Source organism: Rattus norvegicus, chromosome 10 (genome assembly GCF_021556685.1).
Source record: "Rattus norvegicus strain SHRSP/BbbUtx chromosome 10, alternate assembly SHRSP_T2T, whole genome shotgun sequence".
Taxonomy (NCBI): Eukaryota; Metazoa; Chordata; class Mammalia; order Rodentia; family Muridae; genus Rattus; species Rattus norvegicus.
This window is the reverse complement of record NC_141543.1, coordinates 66,592,734-66,620,578: the sequence shown is the minus strand read 5'-3', so window position 1 is coordinate 66,620,578 and position 27,845 is coordinate 66,592,734. Positions and strand designations below refer to the sequence as shown.

Below are 27,845 nucleotides of genomic sequence, written 5' to 3'. Positions count from 1 at the left end.
GGCACAGAAATCCTGGAAACAGAATTGCATACTTCCTAATTCCAAGTGGGAAAAGCCAGGGCACAATCGCATTCAGAGAGAGCAAATCACAAAAATAACCCTCAGGAGAGTCTTTGCTTCCCTCTGACATGCACAGGCCAGGCCTGCCTGCAGCGGACAGGCAGGGTGGGTTCTTCCTCACGGGTTTGCCTCTGGTGTCCCTCATATACTTATCTGGCTCAAAGATGAGCACGCTGGAGGCTTTTGGGGGGTCCCAGGAGCTGGCCTGAGGATCAGTGTCACCTCACCGGAACAGTTACATGCAGCTTGTGGTCCTTTTAGACTCAGCTAGGAAGGTTTCAGACACAAGCATTCAGGCTGGTGCTTCTGCAGATTTTCCAGCAGAAACTGGGCATCCAGCTTCCACTTCCGCCTTGCATCTGACTACGAGGGGGTGGGGGGTGGGGGGTGGGGGAGGGGCGTTGTTGGAGAGATGGCTCAGTGGTTAAGAGCACTGGCTGCTCTCCCACAGGACCTGGATTCAATTCCCAGCACCCACATGGCAGCTCACAAGCGTCTGTAACTCCTGTTCCAGGGGATGCAACACCCTCACACAGACACACATGCGGTCCAAACACCAATGTACTTAAAAAATTAATTAAAAAATCTCGACACACAAACATGAGGCCAAGGTTTCAAGCGTACAGCAAATAGCACCTGTAGCATGGGACATAGAGGAAAATGTGAAGCCTCACTAGGAATAGGTCTAAAGCCATTCTTGGTAGAGCAGGGATGTCTCCTCAGGACAACTGACTGACATGAGCACCTGTGTCCTCTCCTTCCTCATTAGTGACCCTGAAAGAAGGAGGAACCTATTTGTTTGCACCATGGGTAGACTACTGGCACCTATGACCTTAACGGATGTCTAATCGTATCTATGTAAAAAACCACCATTTGGGAGGCAGGAGATGGAGAGATGGCTCGGTGGTTAAGAGCACTGGCTGCTCTTCTAGAGGTCCTGAGTTCAATTCCCAGCCATCACATATTGGCTCACAACCATCTGTAATGGGATCTGGTTCCCTCTTCTGGTGTCTGAAGACAGCTACTGTGTACTCATATACATAAAATAAATAAAATAAAACCGTTTTTAAAAAATAATTTTAAAACACACCGTTAAAAAAAACTTGACATAAATATTCTCTTTGACCCTTTTTTTATCACTCAGTGAATAATTTACCCAAAATCTAGAATCTAGAGAATACGAGATGCTTTTTCTTTAGCCTGTTGATGTCACTGCAACTGGAAGTTAAAAAGCAAAAGCAGGTGCCCAGGGTACAGGGGGCAGAAACAAAAGCAGGCAGCAATGAGGGAAAGAGGGAAGAAAACAGTGGAACTGGAGAGGCCGTGCAGAAAGAGCAGGCGTTAAGGCCCAGCGGATCCTCAGCTCCAGCCTCTCACCCAAGCAAGCTGGTCTGTCCTTGCCTCTACCTCTTAGATCCCAGAAAGCTCTGTGGCCAAGGCAAAGGCCCTGGCTGTCTTCTCTATCAACTGACTTCTCTATGCAGTGCTGGGATGGAACCCAAGTGTATTTAGGCAAATCCTTTACTGCTGAGTCCCCTCACCCCCTGCCCCCCACAGCCAGTGCTCCACCATTTCCTTCCCCACTTTTCCATCAGCCTGGGGTCCTCCAGAGCCCATGTCTCCTTCACATTCCATAGGGACATAAGGGAGCCTGGGCTGGAGGGTGTGTGTGTGGGGGGGCATTTACAAGGTCAGAGATATGTCATCTACCCCACAGTCCAGCTAAGGGAGACCCTGGTCCTGCTACCCTATCTCTTGCCTGAGAACTGATGTATAGTGACAGCTTTTTGAGGCAGAATATTCATACCTCACCTCCTGAGAGCTTCAAGGAAGAGCAAGGACGAGCCTGTGGTAGCCATGCTGGTTCCAGACAAACAGCCAAAGCTCCTCCTCAGAGATGCCTGCACCCAAGGAATCTTTCCCCCACAGAGACAGAACTTCCCCTCCCTAGCTCACACAAAGCCTCCATTTTGAGTTCAGGCACACCCCTGCCTTGAACTCAGGGCAAGCTGGTACCACTTTCTTTATGACAGCTCAAGAAACAGAAAGCTGAACCTACCTTCAGTTTCCCACAGACTTCCCAGGTGCCTGCACTCAGCTGTTCACAGCTCAAAGGCCAAATATCTGAGTGTGGGGTGGTGAAACGATCAAGCAGGAGTGTCCTTGCCTGTGGACCTTCCCAGGTACTGTATGGGGAGTCTGCCTCTCACCCTTCCACCCTGGGAAATCATTGGTTCCTGAGGGTTCCGTTTGCCCTGACTCTTGGCGTAGGAATGGCAGCATTAGCCTCCAGCTTGGTTCCCAAGGGAGAGAAGATGGCAGCCCAAGCCTCTGCTTTCCCCATTCCCAACAGAGGTGGGGACCAACCGGGGAATCCCACTGTGCCTGCCGCCTTTGAGTTCTTCCCTGCTATTCACAGGTATACAGCACTGAGTAAAGGGCTTCTGGAATCACAGAGAAGAGACCTGTTTCAGAGGTGCTGGCAGTCATCTATCTGGAGGGTTGCTGAGTTTGTTTTCTGACATAAAGAAAAAATTGAGCATCCAGGAAAGACAGAAAACCAAGCCAGCTTCAGGGAAAGAGAAAGTTAACAGCCTCAATCTTTGCAGATGGGCGTGACTTCAGGCTGAGCCTGCTAAACCCCAGGGCACTGGCTTGGATATTTTATAGCCACCCTGAGCCCTCCCCTTTCCCCACTGGTCCAGTTGAGAAACCTACCTACCCCACACTGCCTCTAAATTCCTTATGGGAACAAAAGGGGACCACTTTCTCTTTCCTAGGTGAAGTCCCTCTCAATCTCCTTCACCTCTGGATATAAAGCCAGGAGGGAGATCAGTATATTATATCATCCTATGTACTTTTTTTAAATTTGCTTACAGGATCTCACCTATGTAGCCCAAGCTGGCCTAGGAGCTTGCAATCCTCCTGCCTCTGCTTCCTCAGTGCTGGGATTTCGGGCTTTCCTGAATTTAATGTCTGAGGCCTTCCATGCACCACTTTGCTTAACTCCAGTAGAGCCCCAGGGTCTGCTTTTCCTCTGACACAGGGTACTGTCCTCTTGAGTCCCCTCACTAGCCCCCAGCACCAGCCTCCAGAGGCCCACAGCAGTGGGAACAGGTAGCAACCAGGAGCCTATGCAGATGGCTGACATCCTGATGGCCCTGGTGCTGGCTGCGTAGGCACACTGCTGCTTGTGTGTCCCTCTGGGCCCTCTATTGTGATCAGTTCGCCCTGCCTTTTGGCGTAGGAATGGCAGCATCAGCCTCCAGCTTCATTCTCAAGGGAGAAATCTTCCCGCTGTAAAAGATGGAATCCCAAGCCTCTGCAACCATCTGGAAATGCTTAATGATTCTGAAGAAGGGACACTGGGCTCTGCAAATGATAGAGTGGGTCCTGGCAGATACAGTAAACTCGCAAAATCTGTAAATAAGGCCCAGCAATACCCACAGTTTTCAGGTGAGCCTTTGAACTCTCTGCTGAGGGGCCGCCTCCTGTCCTTAGGCAGGCTCCTGAGTCACACAAAGAGTACATTCAATGTACATGTTATGCTTTTCTCGTGGTGCAGGGGCCCCAGCCAATGAACTAAGGTGGGCAGAAGGAAAAGGGAATGGTCTATCCCTAAGATCAGGCTCTAAGAAGGCAGGAAGTTGAGCCCAGGCTGGAAAGTGACCAGGCTGGCTCCTCTACCCCACACTGCCCCAGCCCTCCCCCAACATCAGGTGACCACATGGAAGCCCCGCCTATTGCAGAGATGCCTCAGCTATCAGCCAGAAATACTGTGGAAAGGGCCTTCACTGGGAAATACCACATATACAAAGCTGCATACACACGCGCATGCATATGCACACACAAACACCATACACATATGTGCACATTCATGTATATATGTTAGGACATATTAATGCAGGAAAATTCAACTGTTTACAACATTATATGACCAATGGGTCAAACTGCTCCTCTGAGTGCTAGCCAGAGTGCCATATAGAGGGATGGCCCAGACTACAAAGGGAAAAGGACCCATCAGGTCCTCTGGCATGCACACACACACACACACACACACACACACACACACCAGCACACAATACTGGATCCTGAACACCACGGTAGGGAAAGGCCTGGAAGCTCCAGTTTCCTCCTATTCTCTTCTCTGGAGCTGGCATGAGGCTCTACCAATGGTCAGGGCCCCAGGCTGCATACCAGCCCCACCCCTGGGCTGTCTTCTGCAGATAGCAAAGCATTCTTTCTGTCTGTCTCTCTGTCTCTGTGTGTGTGGGTCTATGTCTCTCTCTCTCTCTCTCTCTCTCTCTCTCTCTCTCTCTCTCTCTCACACACACACACACACACACACACACACACAGTACCTTAAGGAGAGGGGAGGAGAGTAGCAGTTAGAGAAGCCGTAAGTGGGAGTTCAGGAGCCTTGAAGGCCCACACCCACACTCGAGCTGCCACATCTTCAGGAGGCAGGTGAGACTCTGAACTCTTTGATGCAGACCCCAGGATGTCTGCAGCTTCTTTGCTGCCAATTACTGGGGAAATAATTCAGCGTGCGCACCCCCTGTATCCAAGCAGACACTCTGTGGGGACATTTTAAGCCTGACTGTACCTGCTGAGCAGCTGACAAATGAAGCCTCCCTCTCTCCCCCTCCTCCCCAGCTGCTCTATCCTTCCTCTCTGTTTGCTTTTTAAGGCTAGGGGTGGGAAGGGCTGAAAGTGGAAGGAGTTGCTCTGTCCCCAGGCAAAAGCCTGGCAATCAGTGCCTTAAATCCCCTGCCTGAGCTGTACTCTGACACTGTGCTGGAACAGTGCTGTCCTCCTTGGGGGCCAGATCTTTCACTACTTCTTAAAGGTCCAAAGCAGGCCTAAGCCCCTGGTTAGCAATCAAGAAGTAGAGATAGGCTGGGGGCAGAGAGATGGCTCAAGGGTTCAGAACACTGATTGCTCTTCCAGAAGACCCAGGTTTAATTCCCAGCACCCACATGGTGACTCACAACCATCTGTAACTCAAATACAAGGGAGAATGATACTCTGCTCTGCTTGCAGACAGGAGCCTAGCATAACTGTCTCCTGAGAGCTCCCTCCAGCATCGGATGGTAACAGATGTGGAGACCACAGCCTAACATCAGGCAGAGCTGGGGAGGTCCTGAGGAAGAGTAGGGAATAGAATTGAGGGAGCTGAAGAGGTCAAGAACACTGCAAGAAGACCTACAGAGTCACTAACCTGGGTCCCTGGGGGCCCACAAAGGCTGAACCACCAACCAAAGAGCATGCAGAGGCTCGACCTAGGTCCCCTACCATTTTGTAGCATATGCAGCTTGGTCTTCATGCAGGTCCCCTAGCAATTGGAGCAGGAGCTGTCTTTGTCTCTGTTGCCTGCCACTGGATCCCCTTCTTAGCTGGATTCCTGGCCCAGCCTCAGTGGGAGAGGATGTGCCTAGTCCTGCTTCAGCTCGATGTCTCAGGGTGGGGTGGTACCCAAGGGGGCAGAGGAGTCTGTGAGGGTGGGACTGGGAGGAGGAGGGGGGCTGTGATCTGGATGCAAAGTGAATAAAATAAATTAATGGAAAAAATCCAAGGGGGATTCAACACCCTCTTCTGACCTCTATGGACACACACACACACACCCACTCTCACACACACACATACCACACACACACATACACACACCATACACACACACACACTCACACACACACACCACACACACACAGACACACATACACACCACCACACACACACATACACACACCATACACACACACACATACACACACACACACACACACACACACACACACCACACACACACACGGGCAAAACACCCATACACATAAAATAAAAATAAGTAAATCTTTTTTAAAAAGAAAAAATATGAGTGAATGGATGGATGGATGGATGGATGGGTGGATGGGTGGGTAGATGGATGGGTAGATGGATGGTTGGATGGATGGATGGGTGGATGGGTGGGTAGATGGATGGATGGGTGGATGGGTGAGTAGATGGATGGGTGGATGGGTGTGTAGATGGATGGGTGGATGGATGGGTGGATGGGTGGATAGATGGATGGGTAGATGGGTGGGTGGATGGATGGATGGGTGGATGGATGGATGGGTGGATGGATAGATGGGTGGATGGATGAATAGATGGATAGATGGACAGATGGACAGGTGCACAGATGGATGGATGGATGGGTGGATGGATGACAAGTGACCAACATTGGGCAGATGGATATCCAACCATGGTGGATATTTTGTGTAAACCAGTGCACTGACAGACATCTGAGAGAATAGACAGGAGAAATGCTGTCCCATTGGAAGGAAGAGTGAATGTATAGAGTATAGATCAACAGAGAAAAGCACCCACACTCCAGCCAAGCTGCTTACCCTGTCTAGGGGAGCTGCTTACCCCATCATCTAGGGGAAAGCCAGCATATTGTGAGCCCCAAACTTCCCTCTCCATAAACTCTGGGTCACCCCTTAGGCTCACTCAATTCAAAAAAGCCAAAAGTACTCCCAAGAAAGAGCCAGGCTTGAGGTAAGCTCCATGGGCATTAAAGACCTGGTCTCTTGGGCCTCAGTGAACAGCTATTTGGGGAACTAGGCCAAGTCTCCAAAGCAGCCCTGACCGGAGCAGGAGTAACAGGTCTGGCCTGCTTGTCCTGAAAGTGCCCACCCACTCCTCTACAAGAGCCAACATGGCCTGGCTTCTCTCTGACCTGGGACAAAGCTGAGGGGTTCCCCATAGTACTGTGGAAGGGGTAAGGGGCCAGGACTGCGTGCTCTAGCCTTACACCTCATCTATCCCTCTCATCATCCCTCTTGCTAGTGAGTGGCCTTGATTGATTTCACAGGTGAGAATTAATTTGTTTACTGCACAGAGGAGCTAGCCAACCCTAAACGTAATTGCAGATCTTGACACAAATTCGTTCAGCGGACGCATAGTCAAACCAGCCATCCTAACGTGCTGTAGCTGCTCCTTTCTCCACGAGCGTTCTACAGCCGAGTGGCCTGTGTGGCCTTGGGTTTCCTGTTAAATGAAGCACCACAGGGTCTCCTTGGCCTGCATATTAGGGACTTTGAAGTATCCCAGCCTCAGGCTAGAGGGTGAATGCTGTCTGAATCCCCTCAGTGGTGAGAACGGAAGAGAATCCCTTCAGCCAAGCCCTTCTTCTGTGATCACCACAGATCTGAGTGCTGAGTAGGGACCCACTCTGGAGAGAAATCAACCAGACTGTGTGTGTGTGCGTGTGTGTGTGTGTGCGTGCGTGTGTGTGTGTGTGTGTGCACATATATACATATGTGTGTTCATGTATGCCAATTACCACATACCAGAGCATACGCACACACACATGTATGTGAAGGCTATGCACCCATGAGAAGGATGCTTGATGTCTTCCTCCACTGCTCACCCTGTGTTTGAGGAGTCTCTCTCGAAACCTGCAGCTCACCGATTGACTGCTGCCTGGCTAGCTAGCAATCCCCAGAGATCCCCCGTCTCTGCCTCTTTAGCGCTGGGTCACAAGCATGCGCCACTGCACCCAACTTTTAAGTGTGTTCTAGGGCTCAACCCAAGTTCTTGTGTTTTCATGCCTCATCACCAAATGAGGCTTCTCTCTAACCCTACCAGACAGACTTTGAAAAAACAGATTCATGACTTACTGGCACGGACATGCACACACATCTGTGCCCACGTGTGAAGGCCAGAAGTGGGTATCCTCTCTCTCTGTCCACCTAGTCTTTTGAGGCAGAGTCTCTCTGCAAACCTGCGCCTCTCATTTCCTTGGGTAGACTGGAAACCAGTAAATCCCAGTGGTCCTCCAGGCTCCACCCTGCTCAGAGTTGGAGGTAAAGTGGATTCCAGCCTACCCAAGGAAATGAGAGGCCCAGGTTTGCAGAGAGACTCTACTTGCTCTCGGTAGCTCCATTACCTGGACACCAAGCCTTCAACATCTAGCCTTTGGGAGGAACACTTAAGAGCAAACCATAATACTCATCTTCACCATCTCCTAAGGATTCTCAGCCTGTCAGAAACTGGGGTCAGCCCCCTCAGCCTTGCTCAGTTCGCTGGCCCACTGCCTGCCCTAGAGTCCTCTAGCCTTCTGCAATCTCCTCGCCATCCCCCCCCCCCCCCCAGAGCTGGGGACCGAACCCAGGGCCTTGCACTTGCTAGGCAAGCACTCTACCACTGAGCTAAATCCCCAACCCCTCTCCTCGCCATTCTTGACAATGGCTTTGCCGTTCTTGGACACAATCCACACCCAGTTGTAGATCCCAGCAGCTCACCCCTGCCTCCACCAACCCATCAGAGGGAGAACTGTGGATCCCCACCATACACCTGAACTAAAAAGTAACCGAAAATAAAATGCCCCCTGGCCTCTTCCTCAGCCCCTTCTTACTGTGTCCTAAGTCTCCTTTCCCGCCACGCATCTGGCATCTGCTAACCGCATCTCCCATTTCCCCAGGTCCCTGCTAGGGCTAGAAATGGTACTGCCAGACCTGGGGATTTCCAAGCTGAGAATTCAAACAACTAGGAACGGAACAGGCTCCAACAGTGTCAGCTAATGGAAATAAAAGGCTGATAAATAAGTCCAGGGGAAGAGTGATTTTCCTTATACTGTGCTCTACTCAGAAAACACTGACTAGTACAGATTGGAGGAGTCGGCCAAAATCTGGAAAAGGAAAGACAAGCTTCCAGCCTGCCGCTGGTATTGTGGTCTACAGACATGAATGATAGTGTGAGGGGAGTCAAGGCTGCGCGCGCAGCTGGCCCCAAGGAGACAGGCTCCCCCTCAAAGTCCTAGGCTACCAGCTAAGTGCTGAGACTGCCGGTCAAGGGCGGAAGCCATGGCCCCAGTCAGGGCGGCTTGCACATGGCTCCTCTTCCCAGCTCTGACAATGACTCGACATCAGACAAGTAACTTAACCTCTCAGAGCTCAGCTTTCCAGAAATAACAATAGTGAGGGTGACATGAAGTAACCCATGACACACACTCAGGGTGGCGCACAGGAACGGCAGCTGCTGGGCTGCCCAGCCTTGCCACCGCCCCCGTCTGCGCCTGTTCCCATAGGCAGAGGGCACGGAACAGCCGCTGGCACCCGGGGCGCTGCAGCTAGAGGCACCACATAGGGAACGGAATTGAATGCAGGACCCCGGGACCATTGAGGACACCAGACCGGTCTCAGAGGGACAGCTCACAGTCGGGCAAGACACCATTCATTCTGGGGGACTCAGCCTGGCCTCCGGCCTCTCCCCAGTTGCTGTGCTATGCACCTCAGCGTTTTCTCTGATCCCTAAGGCTTTCAAATAATGGAAACTTCCCTCGCCCATCTGGATTTTGTTTGGTTTTATGATTCCTTTTTAAAAACTATTTCTATATTTGTACTCTGTGTGTGTGTGTGTGTGTGTGTGTGTGTGTGTGTGTGTGTGTGTTCATATACCGTGATGACAGTTAGAGGACAAGTTGTGGGAATTTGTTGGCCCCTTCTACCACACAGGATTTGGAGGTCAAACTGAGGTCAGGTTTGGCAGCAATACCTTTATCTGCTGAGCCATCTCACTGGCCCCTCGGACTGCTTTCTAGGTTGTTTCATAGAACTCTTCTTTCTTTTTGTGCTAGGATTGAGCCCAAGGCCTTGTGTTTGTTCTGCCCTGAGCCACACCCCAAGTCTTCATAGGAAGCTTTCAAGGATGAGCAAGGACCACTATTTTCCCCATTAATAGTATGTGTCTTGCAAATTTTGAGTTCTTTTCCAAGGTGCTTCGGAAGGAAGGAGACCTCTTTGTACAATTCGAAAACACACACACACACACACACACACACACACACACACACACACACACACTAGCCCCAGGGAGCTGGAGTCCCAGCGAGCTCCTAAACCCTAAACGAATGCACCAAGAAGAGACCAGGAGCAGAGGGCCTCACTCCTCTTCAGAAGCCAGCACCCCTGGGGAGGGCAGGACACTGGTGGATCTGAAATAAACAGGTCTCACCAGGCCACTGCTCTCTGCACTTGCAGCAAGGCCACAGGCTGCAAGCCGCACCTCACCGAGCTCCTTCTGAAGATAGCTCTCACTGCTTACAGGCCTTGATTCCTTCACTTCCCAGCAATTGGCAAGCTTCCCGGGGCTGGAGCGGCCTTGAAGTCGACTGCTAGATAAGAAAAAGAGCTTTGCTCACTTTTGTTGTTGACTCAATCCAGTCAGAGCCAGTAGCATGAAGACTTCAAACCTCCGAGGAAGCCTCCCTGAGCTGTATTGTGTGGGCAAACACAGGCATGGAAATGAGGGTTCAAACAGGAAGGAGAAGGAGCAAAATTCCAGGGTACCCCAAAGAAACTCAAACTTGAGGGGTTCCATAAGATCAGCCACACTGAGTCTCCCGGGGCTGGATTGCAGAGGTGAGGTCCCAGCTATACTGAGTCCCAGGGCTGGATTGATCACACTTTACCTTGTCAACTAACAGCTAGTAATATGGCACAGTGGGTAAAGGCTCTTGCCACCAAGCCCAATGACCTCAATTGATCCCCAGAACCCAGTACTCACATGGTTGAAAAAGAAAATAGATTCCTAAAAGTTGTCCTCTGGCTTTCACATGTTCCCACGTATGCTGCACACACACAACAAACAAACAAACTTTGAAAAATTAACTTGCCAACTAAGAATGTGAAAATACCCAACAGGCGTGGTGGTACAGACCTATAATCTCAGCGTTTGAGAAGTTAGGGAGGAAAATCTAAAGTTCAAAGCCAGCCTGGGCTGCACAGTAAGACCCTGTCTTTTTTTTTTTCTTTTAAAGGTGAGTGGAGAAGAATATAAAACCATAACCATATATAAAGCCAACCTCATTTCAGAAAGAAAAAAAAAAGGAATCAATTTGTGAAAACAGCTGTCTTAGTCTCTAATGTGCTCCATTTCCCTCTGCTTCTCCCCCTGCATCTGGGTTGGGTGAGAAGGTCTCATCAAAACCCTGTCAGCCTGGCCCAACACCCCCGGCAGAACGTTGCCTCGGGAGCCAGATGCCAGGATTCTTAGGTTCCAGGTTTGGGGTTATGCATTCCACAGTCCCGGCAAGGTCCCTGTCTGTACACAGCCTGGCTTTGAACCTATTCTTTCTGGAACAGAATGCCATAGATGACTCTGTGCCTCAGTTTCCCCCACCCTGGCACGTGTAATAGTCATTAAGCTCACCCCGTGGAGTCTAGGGCAGACTGTGTAGGCTCACTCCATGCCTGAGGTTGCATTTTAGCTGGGTCCCTCCAGCCTTCTACAGCTCAGTGGAGATCAGAGTCCACTGATAGGAACCATCTTTGGGAGGAAACATGTAGGCCAGCCAAAGAGATGCTGAATCCCATTTCTGAGAGTATAGAACCAGCCAGTCCCTCCCGATATCATGGCAAGCTCTGTTTCCAAAGCACATGAGCAGAAGAAGCCTGGACGATGAAGTCAGGCCCACAGATGGAAGGCACCCTTCATGGAGAGACTCAATCAGAGCTCCACCAGGGGACCCCATCACCTACTTAACACCAGCTCAAACATACATGTACCCATACATATGCCGAAGCATGCATTTGTGGTATATGCACATATGTGCAAACACACACACACACACACACACCACTCTGCAGAACAAAGAACCTCTCAACACCAACTCTGACTAGTTGAGTGTTTATAGACTAATGTATATAGAGCTGAGTGCATGCCTGTGCCTGTGTGGGCACACGTGTGTGGATGCACATCTATATGGCTATATGCACCTATATTACATATGTGTTCAAGTGTGTTTACATGCATTTACATGCAGACCCCCGACATGCCTCTTCCCATCCTTTGACACTCATCTCACCATGCTTTCTTTGCCTGTTTCCTTCTCTGCCACAAAAAAAAGGTATGTGAGCCAAGCATGGTGGCATATATGTGAGGCTGAACCAAAAGGATCACAAGTTCAAAGCCATCCTGGGCCACATATATAATCCCATGCTAGCTTGGGCTATAATACTATGTCTCAAAAAAAAAATAAATAAAAGGGCCAAGTAGAGTGGCACACACCTATAATTCCAGCACTAGGAAGGCTGAGACAAGAACATTGCTGTGAGTTCAAAGCCAGCCTAGGCTGCATAGCAAGTAGCAACCCAATTAGAGACACAGCAAAACCCTGGGGGTTTGGAGGAGAAACAAACCAGAAAGTAAAAAGGAAAAGCAAAGGACACCAGCCAGGGGTTAGCCAAGCTTGTGAGTCACACAGGTTTGGTCCAAGTCCCAGCTCTGCCACTGTCTGTCCCTGGGGTCTTGAGCAGCCACACAACTATTTAAGCCCATTTATCGTCTGAGGGGATCACTGCATTTTCAGGCCCCCGACCCTCCAGCAGTGAAAATCTGTGGTTCCAGGATGTTGCCGATGGGCTGGGCTAGGGTTCAGCCTGTGTGGTGGTCTCCGGGTGACCTTCAGCAGCTTCCTGACCTCCTCTGTGCCTCCGTCATTGTCTCCAAAATGCACTGTTTCCAAGTTGTCATGAGAATTAACTGAAGTAACATAATGTCCCCAGAGCATGGGTTGGCACCCACCAGGGGCTTCCTGAGGGACAGGAATCAAGATCTGTCCAAAAAGCACTCAAAGTACAAGGAGAAAATGGAATGCATCTGGCCGCCTTGGGAGAGAGGTGGGGATGTTCTAAAACCGGATTCTGCTGATGGATGCGCAGCTCAGAATGTTTACCCAAAGTCGCTCAGTTGTATACTTGGCTTATGGTGCATAAATTATACCTCAGTAGGGCAGCTTTTAAAAGACCATCTAGAGATAAGGAGAAAGCACAATGTGCAGAGTAATAGTTCCAGGAGTCCTGTCGCTTATGCAAAGTTTCAAACTATGAAAAATAGATTTACATGTTAAAAATACACAAGTTAGCCTGACATGGTCTATGTGAGTTCAGTTAATGGGGCTGCCCCCTGGAGTGGAGCTCGAGCACCAGAAGGGAAATTTCTGTCGGTGATATTTTATTGTATTTATATTAGTATCTATTTATTTTTTAAACAAAATATTCACTTTAAATTCTTACTTCTCTCTCCACCCTGACCCATGTGTGTATGTATCTATACACTCTGTGTGTGTGTCTATACACTGTGTGTGTGTCTATACACTGTGTGTATACACTGTGTGTCTATATACTGTGTGTATGTGTATGTCTATACACTGTGTATGTCTATACACTCTGTGTGTGTGTCTATACACTGTGTGTCTATACACTGTGTGTATACACTGTGTGTGTGTATCTATACACTGTGTGTGTGTCTATACACTGTGTGTGTCTATACACTGTGTGTGTGTGTGTGTGTGTGTGTGTGTGTGTCTATACATTTGTGTGGGTGGGTGTCTACAGAGGTCAGAAGAGGGCATCAGATTCCCTAAAGCTGGAGTTAAAGGTAATTGTGAGCCCCCTGAAGTGAGTACTTGGAACGGAACCCAGGTCATGGAAGAATAGCAAGTGTTCTCCATCTCCATCTCCCTCCCTGGGTTTGTTGTTGTTTTGTTTTGTTTTGTTTTAATTTTTTTTCTTTAAGGCCAGGAGAAGGGCTGGGAAGATGGCTCAGCACCCACCTCACATGGTCACTCACTCCGGCTCTAGGAGATCCGATGCCCTTCTGACCTCTGAGGGCACCCACCCACTGCACGTATCCATAGATATATCCACATAATTAAAAATAAAATAAATCTAACTTAAAAAAAAAAAAGACTACGGATGTCAGGCAGAGGTTATCATAAAGATCAGAGTATAATGTGAAAGACTAGTCCAGGAGGGGAACAGGAGCGTGTGTGTGTGTGTGTGTGTGTGTGTGTGTGTGTGTGTGTGTGTGATGCCTGGGAGTCATGACATTGATGTGCGCTGTGCTGGGGACAGAACCCAGGGCCTATAGATGCTAAGCACACACTCTCACACTCTACCACAGAGCTAGCCCTCAGCTTCACACTCACGATGCTTTGTGTTTAAAAACAAAATCTTTAAAAAAGATGAAAATTCTGATTTTGGTGGTTAGGTTTTTGAGTTTATTATGTCAGTGTACTTCTGTGTATCAAAATTCAAAATAATTCAAACAAAATAATTGCCTTCTGAGAGGGGATGAAGGTTCCAGATGGAATCTGCCAGCTTTGGGAGATTTATATGTTCTTAAAGGTTTTATTGTGAAGTAAATGTCTGGGTTGAAAAAGGAAGGTAATGAGCGAGAAGCCCTGGCTAGGCCCTCCCTCCTCTCCCACCGCAGTCCTGGGACTGCCCTGGCTCTCTCCAGTGCCCAGGGACAGCCTGCCTGTCTGGCTCTCAGATGATGGGGAGTGCCAGGCAGATGCTGCTAAGGGGCCTCAGACAGCCTCCCTGATTTCCCAGGCTCTCCACGTCTCGCCTGATGGATGACCCTCCACTCTGCCTCCTCCTCCCTCTAAATGCTGCTGTCTCCAAGGCCACCCGCTGGAGTGGGAGAGAGCTGGTGTGGACAGAGAGGAGCAGGGCTGGTCCAGGGCTGGGGGCGCCTCTGTAGGCTTCTCCTCCCAGATGCCCATCTGTAACCCTGTGGTCAGGATCAGCTGCCTCCTATCACTGTGAGATGAGTGCCCATCAGCTGGGAGACAGCCAGCGCTAAGTTCCTGTCTCCAAGAAGCTTGCAGACATCAAGCAATAAACAGGAGGGAACACAGCTGCTTTCAACCACTGTCTCTGGCATCTCTAGAGCTGGCCTTGAACTGAGACCTACAAAATGAAAAGGGGCCATCTCAAGGTGACTTGGTGAGAGGATGTCCCAGGGGTGGGGAATTTGATGGTACAAAGGCCCTGCCTGGGCTTAGAGGCACAAGATAGGGTTTAGGAAAAAATAAACAGAATTAGATTCTTTCTAAGGACTAAGTGTTCTCTGCTTCTGTCAGAGGTGGCTACTAGAGTCAAGGAGCCAAGGAAACAACCCCCAAAAGAGCCCTCTGTGGCCTAGATGGGGTGAACTTCAAGCCCTGAGCCAGCTATAGCCAGAAGTAGTGCTGCTGTAGGGTCCTGTGGCGTAGGTGAAGAGCAGAAGTGCCAGCATCATGAAGCCTAGGTCTACAGCGGCATGCTGGCCACCAAGAGCACCCAGGCGCTGTGCAGAGGGAATGGGGCATCAGTGGGGTGGCAGCTGATGTGCAGGGTGCAGCATCCGAATGGTGCTTCCAGGGGAAGTGAGGAAGTTGCACAGTGAGGACAGAATAGGTCTGGGTCAGGTGAAAGGAAAAAGGCGGGGAAAGCCAGTTCATCTTGGATCTGTACACAGAGAGGCAGGACCTCAGGTGAGAGAAGGCCTGAGAGCAACAGTGGGGGTCCCAGCCTTTCCTTGGATAGCCCTGAGGACCCTGGGTGGAAAGCTAGAGTCTCTACCCTGGGAAACGAAAGCATGGGGTATCCTACCAGCGGCCAGCATCCTGGTCCCTGACCTCTTCCTCCATCCCAGCTGCCAGCAGGACACCCTAACTCAGAAACTGCAGATCAAGGGATTGGCACATTAAAATACTGTTTTTCAAATGGTACAGCTAAAATTTGCTTTGTGTGGTGGTGAACTTTTTCCTACCTTTTTTTAAAAATTGTGATAAAACATGTTTAGCATAAACTGCATGTAGTGGCTCCCACCTGCAAACCCAGCACTCAGGAGGCTAAGTGAGGTGAGACGGGGTGATTTTTAAACAAACAAACAAGCAAATTGGTAACACAGAATGTACCATGGTAACCATTCTTTTTTAAGCTTGAGGATGATTTTATTTGTTTGTCTGTCTGTTGCTTTATGTGTATGCATGTGTATGTTGGCCTGCATGAGATTGTGTACCACGTACCATATGCATGCAGGAGCCTGAGGGGGCTCGAGGAGGGTGTCAGAGCCCCTGGAACTGGAGCTAAGCATTTGGAAGTAAACAGGCAGTGCTCATGTTTAATCCCATCACTGAAGAGGCAGAGGCAGGTGGATCTCTAAGTTCGAGGCCAGCTTGGTCTACAGAGTGAGTTCCAGGACAGCCATGTACAGAGAGAAACCTGGTCTCAAAAGAAAGAAAGAAAGAGAGAGAGAGAGAGAGAGAGAGAGAGAGAGAGAGAGAGAGAGAGAGAGAGAAAGGAAGGAAGAAAGAGGAAGGGGAGGAAGGGAAAGGAAGGAAGGAAGGAAGGAAGGAAGGAAGGAAGGAAGGAAGAAAACAGGCAGGCAAGCCTTTGAGCTATCATGGAAATCAGCAATGGACCACAGGCAAAAGCGAGGTAGCTTCAAAGGAAGAGAGAGAAAGCCCAAAAGTGCCAAAGAAAACACAGGTAGGTTTAGGCCAGCTTCTGAAAGAAAGAGATAAAGAAGAAAATACTTTTCTGAAAAGCAGGAAACTCAAGAGATCGGCATGGCCCGTGTGGGCTCCGTAAGCGATTGCCCATCACAGCCATTTCATGTGAACCAGCATGCTCATGACGCTTCATAGTGATCAGCACTGTCCATTTCCAGACCCTCAAGGACCTTGTACTTAGGAAACCTTGGGAAACTGTGGACTTGCCTATAACAAAAGTTAACCAGATAGTGCATGCGCGTGGTGAAAATGGGCCCCACAAAAATGTCCCCACACCCCACTTCCCTCCCCCATTATTTTAGTTTCCTATCAATTCTTTCAGAGCTAGCCTCTCCATATATAGACGAGTAGGCGTGTGTGTGATCCTTTATTTATACGCAAAGGAAGCTCACTGTTTATGCCTTGCTCTTTTATTTACTATTAAATTTGGGGCCAGCGATACAGACCAGCAGGTAAGGAGCTGTTGCCAAACCTAATGACCAGAGTTCAGGCCCCAGAACCCATACGGTATAAAGAGAGAACCGACTCCCCCAAGTTGTCCTCTAACCTACACACACACACACACACACACACACACACACACACACACACACACACCATGCTGTATACATACAAGAGCTTCACAATCCTCTATTTGGGAAAATTCCAAAGATATCGTTCTATGAAACGAAGAAACAGGGCTGGCGGTGTCTAGATGCTCCAGGGCTTGAGTTCGGTTCTCCAGCTCCACAGAAAGAAAACGAAAAGAAAGGAGCAGGGATGAGTATTACGTGTTACAAAGTATTGGTGGTAGCAAAGCACAGAGATTATTAGCCTGACTGCTCAAAGCTAGGAGGAAGAAAGTGTGCTGTGTTCACCTCCTGGGACAATCTGGAGTGGTGAGAGCAAACTGTAGCTATATCCATTAGCTGGAACAAATCTTAGGAACAATGATAAAATAGAGCACAAATTGAGGCTGGGTGTGGTGGCGCCCACTTTTAATCCCAGCACTCAGCAGGCAGAGGCACGTGGATCTCTATGGGTTCAAGGCCACCCTGATCTACATAAAAGTTCTCCCTAAACAACCAGGGCTATAGTGAAACATCCTGTCAGAAGGAAGGAAGGAAGGAAGGGAGGGAGGGAGGGAGGGAGGGAGGGAGGGAGAGAGGGAGGAAGGGAGGGGCCAGTAAAATGGCTCAGCAGGTAAAGGAGCTTGCTGCCAAACCTGACAATGTGAGTTCAATCCCTAGAACCCACACGGTGAAGGGGAAAGCACCAACCCTTGCATGTTGTCTCTCACTTCCACATATGCACCACAGTAACATGCCCACACATGCACGCAAATAAATATGTGTAAGAATAAATAACTCGAAGGCCAGGCACGGTACACATGGCCGTTGTAATGTGCATTGCGCTGTTAAGCTCACTGAGAAGTGGGCTCTGGAAACAGGGTTGCCTAACTCCACTTCAGACCCAAGCCATGTTTGTGCCAAAGTGTCTGGACAGGAAAGCAGCCTGAAGGTAAACACAATGTCCTTAAAGACAGCCAAAGGTAAGCCATTCCCAACCCTCTTCTGTTGGTTATGGGTGCACGTGGGAGAGAAGCTAGAAGCCAAAAACTTGGGCTGACTGCCTCAACCTCCCAAGCTGGTTGCCACTGCATAGCATGAGCACCGGGCATGATGGTGTCATCTCTGTTGAAACTGGTATTCTACTTGGACACCTCTCCTGGGTCCGTCTCCTCTGCCTGGGACTTTTCGGAGAACTCCAAGGATGGCCTCAAGGAGTCATCCAAAGTTGGCCCTGGATGAATTTTGAGGACCCAGTTAAATGTTTTTCTATCTACATATTAGTCATTATTTATGACTTTAACTTTGGCTGGCTATATACTTTGTAACTCACTCATCCAAAACCAAAAACATTGTAGATTGTTCTCCAAACTGTGCAACATGCCAGCACTCAGAGGCTGAGGCAGGAGGGTCTCCAAGTTTAGCCAGTGTCCTAACTGCTTCCTGTTGCTGTGATAAACTTGAGGTTTTACCTGGCTTATGTGTCCCAATCGCCGTCCATCACTGAGGGAAGCCAAGGTAGCCATTCAAACAGAACAGAAGCAGAAACCACGGAGGGGTGTGGCCTACTGGCTTGCTTTTCATGGCTTGCTCAGCCTGCTTTCTTATACAACCCAGGACCACCAGCCCAGGGACAGCCCCACCCACAGGAGGCTGGGCCCTCCCATATAAATTATGAATCAAGAAAATGCCTCTTCCGACTTGCCTGTAGGACAGCCATCTGATGAAGACAGTTTCACAGTTGGGATTCCCTCTTCCCTGATACATCTGGGTTTGTGTCAAGAGGACAAAATGACCAGCAGATCCAGCCTGGGATACATAAAAGCTTTTCCTCCAAAAAAGAAAATGGAGGGGTTGGGGATTTAGCTCAGTGGGGGTTGGGGATTTAGCTCAGTGGTAGAGTGCTTGCCTAGCAAGCACAAGGCCCTGGGTTTGATCCCCAGCTCCGAAAAAAAGAAAAGAAAAGAAAATGGAGCTGGGGAGATGGCTCAGTCAGCACAAAAATTTGAATTATTCTTGTAAGATTTATTTATTTATTTTGTGTATATAAGTACACTGTAGCTATCTTCAGACACACCAGAGGAGGACATGGGATCCCATTACAGATAGTGGTGAGCCACCATGTGGTTGCTGGGAATTGAACTCAGGACCTCTGGAAGAGCAGTCAGTGCCCTTAACCGCTGAGCCATCTCTCCAGCCCTCAAAACTTGAATTTGATCCCAGCACCCACATAAAAAGTTGGGTGTAGCCAGGCCAAAATAGTGAACACCTTTAATCTCAAGAGGCAGAGGCAGGCAGATCTGTGAGTTTGAGACCAGCCTGGTCTACAGAGTGAGTTCCAGAACAGCCAAGGATGCACAGGGAAACCCTCTCTCAAAAACAAAATAAACAAACAAAAAAGGCTGGTGTAGTGATAAGCAGTTGTTGGGGTTTTTTTTTCAAAGTTTTTTAAAAAGATTTATTTATTTATCATATATAAGTACACTGTAGGTGTCTTCAGACACACCAGAGGAGGGCATCGGATCTCATTTACATGAAGGTTGTAAGCCATCATGTGTTTGCTGGGATTTGAACTCAGGACCTCTGGAAGAGCAGTTGATGCTGTTAACCACTGAGCCATCTCTCCAGTCCGAGATATGCAGTTATAATGCCAGTGATAGGGAGTTAGAGCCAGGCAGGTCCCTGGGACGCACTGGCCAACAGCCTAGCCTATTTGCAAACCCTACATCCCAGAGAGAGACTCTGTCTCAAAGAACACAGGTAAATAATTCCTGTGGAACATTTTACCTTGGCTTGCTATATACTTAGTAACTCATTTATTCAAAACCAAAGATATTGTGGATTATTCTCTGAACTGTGCAACATGCCTGTAATGCCAGCATTCTGGCTTCCACATGCATGTGCACATACGCACGCATATATGCACACACCAAGAATGTTGAGTGAGGACATGTATAGTATGATAGCCCTTGTATAAAGTTCTGAACCACATAAACAATACCAGATATTATTTCTTTACATAATAAATAAATATAAAGTAAATGTGTAGAGGGTTAGACTCAAACCAAGACAACCCTTGCCTTGGGAGAATGTAATAGGATGAAAGAAGAATATTATACCAAGATTTTAAATACATTTGAAATTATTTTCAAGTATTAAAATATAGAATATAGAGTTTTTTCATTTTAAGCACCTCAGTGGGTTGCTGTGGTTCCAACCCAGGACCTACCTACTGAATACTAGGCCCACCCTCTGACAGTGGGCCACTGCCACAGCCCTCCATTTTAACATAAGTGTGTATTTCAGCAGCGCTAACCAGGATCAAAGGTTGTGCAACTGTCGAGGTTATTTGTGAAACTGTTTTCTTCAGCACGTTAAAGCTCTGTACCACTTAACCACAGCTCCATGGTAACTCGAACGGAATGGCCCCCTTAGACCCATAGGGAGGGGCAGTATTAGAGGTGTAGCCTTGTTGGAGTAGGTATGGCCTTCCTTTGAGGTCTCAGCAGCTCAAGCCAGGTCCAATGTCTCTCTTCCTGCTGCCTTTGGATCCATATGGAGAACTCTCAGCTCCTTCTCCAGCACGATGTCTGTCTGCAGGCCCACCATGCTTCTTGCTATGATGATAATGGACTAATCCTCTCAACTGTAAGCCAGCCCCAGTTAAATGTTGTTCTTTATAAGAGTTGCCATGGTCTTGGTGTCTCTTCACAGCAATAAAATCCTAATTAAGACATTCCCCGTTCTCATAATTTAAACAAAACAAAACAAAAACAAAAACAAAAACAGGGTCTCATCACTCTGGCTGGCCTCCCGTGTGATCCGTAGCCAAGGATGGCTTTAACTCCCTGGTCTTCTTGTCCGACGCCCCTCGTGCTGGGATGACTGGCATGAGCCAGCACACCCAGTACCGTTGGGGTTGCTAAAAACTGGTCTTTCCGTATTGCCCAGGCTGCCCTTGAACTCCTGGGCTCAAGCAATCCCCCAGCCTCAGCCTCTGTGGTGCCTGAAATGACAGACATGTGCCACCATGGCAGGCTCCCTCTATGTTCCGTTTTCCGAGGAACTGGAACAATTTATTTTAAAGGTGGCTGATGGGCCCAGACATTCTTCCCTTTAGATTCCAGGTGCTTTTGTAGGAGGGAAACATTCTCTAAACGTAAGAAGTGAAGCGAGCTATAATTGAAAGTTCCTGCCCGTGTTGTTAATGCTTCTGAATTGCATCATTAATCCGAAGCCATTTGCCTCGGGTTTCAAAATTATTTGTTTGTTTTCTTCCCACCCCTCCCCCACCCAGTGCTGGAGAATCAAACTCAAAGCTTCATGCTTTTCTAGGCACCGCCCTGTCAATGAGCCACACCCCCAGGCCCGTGTGCCTGCCATTCCAGCCCACTTACAATAGTGCAATGTCCAATCCCATGGGAAAGATTCCTTAAACCAAAGCCCTGAACCCTAGAGCCCTCTAACCTGGAAGTAATGACTCATAGGTGCTGGCCCAACCTAAGGATCAGGCCACACCTTCGCAACCCCATGGGTCATATCTGAGGGTTCTCAAGGACAGAATGATGGGCCTTGTGGGCCATCTGATCCCCTAAGGATGTTCTGACTTCAGGCTGTCTTTCCTGGCAGGTGAATCCGCCTCTGTCCAGCCTGGCCGCCTATGGTCTGGCCAGAGCAGAGGAACAAGGTCTAGATCCTGGTCAGTGTAAAGGAACAGAGCTCAGTTCTGGCTAGTATAGAGAGACAGGGTCTAGTCCTTCTCTGCCTCCAATAGGTGGGACCCAAATATCAAGAAACTTGGCTGAGAGTCCCAGGTTTGCCTCGTTGAACATGGAGCCCAGCTTCCATTTCTCCAGCCTCGAGTTCTAGAGAACAAGAGGGGTGAGGGGCTCCAAGACCCACACTGTACAGGTGTTGTAGGAGAGAGGAAAGACAAAGACCCTCTCCGGGCTACTTAGCTCATTACCAGAGCTCCTGAGCATTTGACATCTGCAAAACCTCATTAGGTAAATGCTAACTCGTCCCTTCTGCTAGGCCTAGCACTCGTAAATGTACTGTGACGAGGGCGGTGTGTTTATGAGAATAGGATGTACATGATAAATTATCTGGCATTTTAATATCGCTTAGCACATCGTTCGCCCTGCAGCAGACACCATCTATATGGCAAACACTGAAGCTGACTGGCTTGGGTCGGCCCTCAGGTCAGTATAGGCAAAGGAATAAGGAAGGGAGGTGTCCCCAGAGTGCCTGACTCCCATCCTTTCTGATTTACCGTCCATGGTCCAGTATCTAAAGAGAAACGGGGCTTCATTTCATAGGCAGCCCCCTGAAGACTGCAGCGCAGGGCTATTGCAGAGGATGGGCTGGGTAAACATTTGTTGAAATGTAGAGTCACAAATAAACGAACGGACAAGACCCCCTGGACGGTGCCTCTCCACCAAACAGCAACAGCGTTTGGAGTGGCTCTGCTGGGCTCTCCTTTGGGTTAAAACTTCCCATTAATACAAAGACAGTTCTATCGGCACAGCCTTGCAAGAGTTCCTTCAATAATGAGAGGAAGAAGGACAAGCTGTGACGGTGTGGGGAAGCAGGGAGTAGGCAGGAACCAGCAACAGCCTCCCCTCCCCCACAAACATGAATACTACCTAGAGACACCAATCAAAGATGTCCAGCCAGCTGCTGAGTAGAGGCCATTTCCTCAAACATGCATGTCACCTGAAATCCCAGCACTACAGAGGCAGAAGCAGAAGGATCAGAGCTACATAGTGAACTCCAGGCTATCCTGGACTACCTGAGACCCATCAGCTCAGCTACATAGTGAATTCCAGGCTATCCTGGACTACCTGAGACCCTGCCTCACAAAAGAAAAAAAAAAAAAACCAGCAGTGGTGGTGCACAGCTTTTAATCCCAGCAGTCGGAAAGCAGAGGCAGGCAGATCTCTGAGTTCAAGGCCAGCCTGATTTACAAAGTGTGTTTCAGGATAGCCAGGGCTACATAGAGAAACCCTGTCTTCAAAAACTAAAAAGAGGAGGATGAAGAGGAAGAAGAGGAGGAAGAAAAGAAGAAAAGAAGGAAGGAAGAGAAAGAAAGGAAGGAAGGGAAGGAAAAGAAGGGAGGGAAGGAGGGAAGGAGGAAGGAAGGAAGGAAGGAAGGAAGGAAGGAAGGAAGGAAGGAAGGAGAAAAAGAAATACATGCATATTGCCTACTAAAAGGAAAGGTATCACAACATGAAAAAAAAAAGGAAAGGTATTCACTGTTCATTGTGGACCAATTAGAAGCAGACTCCCAAGTCTGACTTTGCCAAACCTTTCTAGAAATGCCCCCCCCACCCCCGACTCCTGTTAGGCACCTGTTTCCTCAGGTGAGAGCTGCTAAACACTGAGAGGTGCTGTCAGTGGTTTGTGTGACAGGTGTGAACCTTGCTGGGGGCCAGCTACACACTGAGCACTGTGGTATCAAACCATTAGCACCTCTGAACCCAGCAATTCCCAGCCTCTGCTGCGTGAAAATAATCCAGAGGTGTTTGTTTAGACACAGCTGAAAGTGCACTCACCTATTCCGGGTCAGTGGGTGCGAGGTGGGGCCCTGGAATCTGCGTTATTCATAAGCATCCATCAAGGTGGGATGGAAGTCTATTTTATTTGTAGAGGGCCTTTGAAAGAGTCTGCAGAGGAGAGAGACTGTACTCACTGAATCTTGTGGGGGATATGGGGGGCAGTTCTGCTGCAGAGCTGCCCACCCCAACAGCATGATTGATTAAACTGAGACATACCCAGCTATGTAGAGATCCCCACCCCCTGCCAGCTGGTACTCAGCATTGGCAAGAGCGTTCATTTCTCAATAGGTTTCTTGTCTCTTTGTCTATGTCCTTACCTGATCCTAGCAACATACAGAGCAGTTGACTGCATTCACCCAATAGAGAAACTGAGGCAGGCACATGGCATAGCATGGTGTATGCACGGGGGAGACAGGGCAAGCGTGCCCTGCCAGGTAGTGCCCTAGGCATCTCCTATCCAGATTCCTTTCACACCTCAGGCTGAAGTTAACCATACAAAGTCAAGCCAAGGGTCGGAAGACTGGAGCTTTCAGCTCCAAGTCTGTCTCAGTCTTAGCCTTTGGTCTTTCCAGAAAATGGACTTTTCTCTGGATGACAGCACTTCCACCTACCTCTTTGTGGGGTCCTACCCCATGTCAGTAGCACTCACAAGTGCTCAAACTCAGACTGAGGATGGGCCTGTATTCTGCCCAGAGCCTGGCCCACACGCCATTTCTCCAGAGGGTATCTTAAGGCTCCCTAGATCAATGCTTTGTAAGCTAGGACCTTTTTACCCACTTCTAGATTTTTCCTAAGAGCTAGCTCCTACAGGTCCAAGAACTGTGAGCTGCTCTTCCACACAGCCACTTCTGGTCAGCCTCTCTTCCACCCCACTCTCCCCATGAGCCCATGAGTCAGACTTTGATTTAAAAAGAACACAGGGTCAGGAATTGGTATAACCAGGCTCCTGTATCCAGTCCCAGTTGCTAGACACTTGAAGCCTCAGTTTTCCTATTTGCAAGATGGTACCACCTCTTCTTTTTCCCCCAAAGGACATGTGGAGACTGTCTGCTGTTTTTGATACCCATGTCACAGCATAATACTTTAATGATGCAGATGTGTATGTGTCTGTGTCTGTCTGTGTGTGTGTGCGTGCATGTGTGCATGCGTATGTGTATGTATGAGTGTGCATGTATGTGAGTAAGTGTGCATGCATGTGTATGTGTGTATGAGTGTGTATGTACACGCGTGTGTATGATTGTGTATGTGTGTACAAGTATGTATGTATGAGTGTGCATGTATGTAAGTGTGCATGCATGTGTGTATACATGCATGTGCATGTGTGTGTGTGTGTGTGTGTGTGTGTGTGTGTAAGGCCTAAGCCCCTTCAATCCTCCTACAATGCCAGCCTGCTGAGACCAGCAACCCCTATCTCTCCTTAGACTCAGACTCTTTTTTTTTTTTTTTTTCCGGAGCTGGGGACTGAACCCAGGGCCTTGTGCTTGCTAGGCAAGTACTCTACCACTGAGCTAAATCCCCAACCCCTCAGACTCAGAACTCTTAAGAAGGCTGAGTGGGAGGGTTGGGGATTTAGCTCAGTGATAGAGCGCTTGCCTAGCAACCGCAAAGCCCTGGGTTCGGTCCCCAGCTCCGGAAGAAAAAAAAAAAAGAAAAGAAAAAAAAAGTAAAGAAGGCTGAGTGGGCTCCCCAGCACCCAGACTGCCAGGCCAGCTCATTCCCCTGTAATCCCTGAAGTTTGGCCCCTCAACCCCCACCCCCACTCCATCTGGCTGACCCCATCCAAGAAGCCTCATGGGGATCCCAGCGGAGAACAAGGCTTTACCTGTGCAACCAGCTCCACTCTGAGTCTCTTCAGCTCTGCAGGGGTGAAGAAGGAGAGGCAAGAGAAGGGGGAATGGAAACATGGGTAGGGGGAGTTATTGTTTGAAAAGGGGTCTTGGGGTTGGGGATTTAGCTCAGTGGTAGAGCGCTTGCCTAGGAAGCGCAAGGCCCTGGGTTCGGTCCCCAGCTCCAAAAAAAAAAAAGAACCGAAAAGGGGTCTTGCTGGATAGCTCTGGTTGGTCTAGAACTCATGGTTGTGTAGACCAGGCTACCCTCAGACATGTGACAATCTTTCTGCTGTTGTCTCCTGAGTACTGGAATTTACTACCATATTCACTCTCTGTTAGGTCTTAATTGCAGTTCTCAGCAACCACCAGTCCCCCTGATCTGATCTCTGTGCCTGGGCCTCAATTTCCTGAGTGAAATGGGACCTCCGGCTCCACGCTGGACAGTAAAAGAATGGGCGAAATGATGGCTGGGGTGTGATTGGCAGAGGAGGACGTGGTTTCCAAAGATAGGAGGTGATCAATCACTCAAGCAGGAAAGCCAGGCCCATGGGAGCAGGCTATAATCTAGACCTCAAGAGGCGGAAGCAGAGGGGTCAGAGGTTAAAGGTCAGCCTGGGTTAGGGTGAGTCCAAGGCCAGCATGAGCAAATGAGTGGGACCTTGTCTCAGTATAAGAAGTATAAAGAGGACTAGACATAAATTCAAGATCAACCTCAGAATGAGTTCAGGCCTTCTGGGCAATGCAGCAAAATCCTTTCTCAGAATAAAAACTCCAGAGCTTGGTTAGAGTGTGCCGTGTGTGTGTGTGTGTGTGTGTGTGTGTGAGAGAGAGAGAGAGAGAGAGACCTCGTTCAATTCACAGTCCCACAAAGAAAACAGGAAAACCAAAAAGAGGAAAAAGAAACCACATAATTCTCCATTTTTTTTTTTTAAACCAGTGAATCTAGTCTCTTACAGGAAGAAAGAAAACAAATCCAGTTTTGTGAAGTCCCTCATGCCTGTCATCTTGTCATTGTCAAGGCTAATGTAGGGCCTCACCACACTGCTGGGAAATCAGAATTAGTCCCATTTCACAGATGAGAAGACTGAGACTCAGGGGCTCAAATGACCCCACCTGAATGATGCAACTAAGAGCGATAGGGAAGGCCCTCTCCTCTCCTAGCTCCAGTACTCACCTTGCATATAGCTAGTGGTTGACACTCTCATATTAGACTCAATAGAGCAATGGTTCTCAAGCTTCCTAACGCTGCAACCCTTCAGTACAGTTCCTGGTGTTATGGTGACCCCCAACCGTAAAATTATTTTCATTGCTACTTCATAAGTGTAAGTTTCCTACCGTTATAAATCGTCATATATAAAAATATCTGTGTTTTCCCATGATTGAAAGTGACCCCTGTGAAAGGGTCCGCCAAGGGGTCACAACCCACGTGTTGAGAACCTTGACAATAGAGGGACACAGCTAAAACTGATAAGCCTCTCCCACACAGACTCAGTGAAAACCGGAGTAAACAGGATTCCATCCACACCAGGCCAGGGCTTATGGAGCCGCACCTGCACAAGCAGCAGCCTGTTTCCAGCACAGCTGTTCCCAGAGAGGCAGCAGGGATTTGCTTAGTTGCCTGGCCACCACAGGAGGCACAAGTGTGGGCCAGGCAGCACCTAGCCTTTACACCCAAACTCAACCATCACCCCAGGAGATCTCTTCCCTGGCCTGCTTCCCTCTGTCCATCCTGACCATGCCCTGGTCCAAGTCCTCACCCAGTCTGTCCTTTTGGGTCTTTCAAGTCACTCAGGGACTGAGTGAGGAGCCTGGCCTAGGTCCTGTTTGCATGTGACCTGACAGAAAGTGAGCAAACTGTCCCAGCAGTGTCCTGGGACAGCCCAGGGTACACTTGTCCTGCTAGGATGTAAACAGCCTGTACCTGACTTCCTGAGGAGGTAATCCTGTGGCTTGCCCACCTGCATCTACAAAGGAGGGGGTTTTTGAGGAGTTCATATCCTCATTCCCCAGGTGACTTCTACGGCTATGGGTTCTGTTGGGCCCAGCACGGAAGACTGTGCCCTGGGCATTCTTGAGAACCTGTGTTTCTTGTGTGTATGCACATCCTGGGGAGGCGCACCGTGCCACAGAATCTGTCACCACTGCATGTGTCTGTAGCCTGTAGCCCGGAATGGGTGATCTTTTTCACTGAGTGTCTCGTGTGTGTGTGTGTGTGTGTGTGTGTGTGTGTGTGTGTGTGTGTGTGTGTGTGTGTGTTTGCAATGCCCCACACACCTGCGCCTGTCCCGCGAGAGTGAATGCAGCCCCCTCATGGGCTGGCACATGCGGAATGAGTAGCTCGCTGGGGCCAAGTCTGCGACCCTAAGTCAGGGAAGGCTCGGAGTGGCCCTGCGCGCCTCCCGTGTGTGTGAGCGCGCCCTGTGAGCGCGAGGAAGTGGTTGCTCTCCTGGCTCGCTCGCTCGCTCCCTCACTCTCTCCGTGCCCGCCAGCCCGCCCGCCCGCCCGCGCGCGCAGCCCGCACACT

The 27,845-nt window shown here is 49.2% G+C and overlaps 1 long non-coding RNA gene across 1 annotated transcript in view; it reads right to left on the bottom strand.

The window, feature by feature from the left end:
* LOC102549294 (uncharacterized) overlaps positions 1–27,845 on the bottom strand; it is an 80,495-nt gene that overhangs the window by 52,359 nt on the left and 291 nt on the right. The window contains exon 2 of the long non-coding RNA XR_015631805.1: positions 23,490–23,600. This is a non-coding gene — a long non-coding RNA (uncharacterized LOC102549294). The remainder of the gene's footprint in view (positions 1–23,489; positions 23,601–27,845) is intronic.